Source organism: Osmerus eperlanus, chromosome 3 (genome assembly GCF_963692335.1).
Source record: "Osmerus eperlanus chromosome 3, fOsmEpe2.1, whole genome shotgun sequence".
NCBI lineage: Eukaryota > Metazoa > Chordata > Actinopteri > Osmeriformes > Osmeridae > Osmerus > Osmerus eperlanus.
The window spans coordinates 12350247-12352621 of NC_085020.1; positions in this window are offsets into that span (position 1 = coordinate 12350247).

Sequence of the window (2375 nt, forward strand, 5' to 3'; positions counted from 1 at the left end):
CACCTGTGATTGGGTACTACCTAATATTTCTTCAAATCCTATAATCATGTATGCTGTGCTGAGTAGTTACAGATACTGTATTGTTTGATTGTTAAGGTTTTTAAATGGTATGAAACTTGTGAAATGTAAGGCACTACAGCAGGCCCCAGATAAACAGTTGATGAATGGTTGTTGTGTTGACGTTAAACGTCAAAAGGGGGGGACTGTGGAAGAAATTGCGATTTCCGGTGTGCTTACATTATTCACTAATCAATATAACTAGTCATTGGATACTAGTTAGTATGTTCTCATGTAAGCTTGCTATTAATAAGAGTAGATGGTGTCTATGTGTCAGGGTTAATAGATGTTCGTGATCAGGAGAAAGTACTGGGTAAACGTCCTTGGTCATGACTACAAGGAGAGCGCCAACTATGATCTCTCTAGTCTGAGTGGTCATGTGTTGGGAGCTGTGAATCTCTTCCTCTGAGACTGTTGTAACGTCATTACTGCCTGACTGTCACTATCTATGTTTACATTCCTGTGCCCTATAAAAGATGGTCCTCCGGCTTTCAGAGCTGAGAGAGACATGATTGAGACCTAAGCCTGGTGTCGTGTGGTCATTTATTGTCAGAGGTCTGGTTTTCTCTCCCAATCTGCAGATTGATAATACTTATTAAAATCCAGAACTCAACTGAACTTAGTCACTCCGTTTATGAAGAGACGGACAAAACACTTTCTTCATCACAATCAACAATCAGGATTTTTTATTTTTAAATGTTTAGCGTAGTGAAGTTGGGTGTTAAGTGACAGCCCACAACTAACGTAGTCAATTCTTTATAACATGTTTGTTTATCCAAATATCATATGGTGAATTAAATCTTTGTTTTCAACGAGGTCGGCCAGCCTGGCCATGTAGACTATGTTGTCCATAAAAACGATATCCGCTTCGCAGCCAGTGTGTCCCAGGCGTTGGCTAGATTGAATCTATGGCTCTGGATTGATTGCAATGTCTGAACGTCAGTTTCCACGCCTACTGGCCTCCTCTCATTATCATATTGGGAACAATGAATGAATGAATGAATAAATAAATTAATAGATGAATGAATAAATTGTGCATTAATTAATACATATATTCGTTTATTTCTGTCTAAATGCATGGATGTGGACATTTATTTATTCATTCATTCATTTGTAAATATGGCAGGTTTGGTCCTCCATAGGCTAGCCCCACCACGCTCTTCTTTTTGCCGACTAATGTTGGCGCCAGAAAGAAAGACAGCCAATCAGGTCTGAAATACGAAATGACGCTGTGGTGGGGCAACCGGCTCTCAGCCCCACTTGGCATCAAATTTGTGTGATCCACATTACATTACATTACATTCTGAGCATGCATATGAATACTTTTCCTCGTCCAATGTACATTGCATTGTGAGAGAGGGGCCAGCCCCACCAGAGCCCCACCTTCACGATTAGCCTCTGCTAACTCCAATCGGCAGAACGCAGTCTGAAGCAGCAAGGCAGAGTCCAATGAACAGGAAATAAAATCCTAACACAAACGAATGAAACGAAACAATTTAGGAAGATGCTATATTCATAGATAATAAATGATTCGAAGTAAACGAAAAAAAGAGAGAAATAAAAAATAACATAATTTTGTTGCAGTTCTTTAGGGGCACTGCCCCACCTGCCCCTAATTACCAGTCGCCACTGGAAACAGGTATAGGCTACTTTAATCCCTCTATATGGTTCCCAGCTCTGGTCAACAAAAATAAATCCCCAAAGTTAAACACATTCACTTTCAAATCATGCAACGACCTTCAAACTACTTATATTAGCCTACTGAGATGACCACCGTGTGTTCGCAATGATGGGCTGAATCCAGTGAAGCTTCTTCCATCATCTGTCTAATGTTCTAGGCCTACAACTCCTCTATTCCAAAAGGTGCACCTGTCAGAGGCGATGGAAGTTAAATGAGGCGAATGGGCTGGATGACCTCGGAGGTGACACTACAGTAGAGGAGCAGGAGGACGACGACGATACATACAATATCAGCCCTTGACTGATTAAAAACCGTGAATGAAGCCAGAGAGGTTAAATATGAGACAGACAAGTCATTTGAAATGATTTATATGCACCGGGAACAGTGTCTCTCAGTAAACACAAAACGTGAGGAACAAGACGAATCAAATACTTTGTGAGATGATTCATGAGCCATCATGTTTCAACTATAGGTGTTTCATTTAATCAGTACACGTTTCTAGTCTGATGTGTGTAGAATATATTGTCCTAGAATTATACATACAATATTTAGACATTACCAGACACACCAGGCATTAGTATCGTGGGGCACCACCACGGGCTACAGAGAAAGGAGAGTCTAACGCTTCCATGTAGGG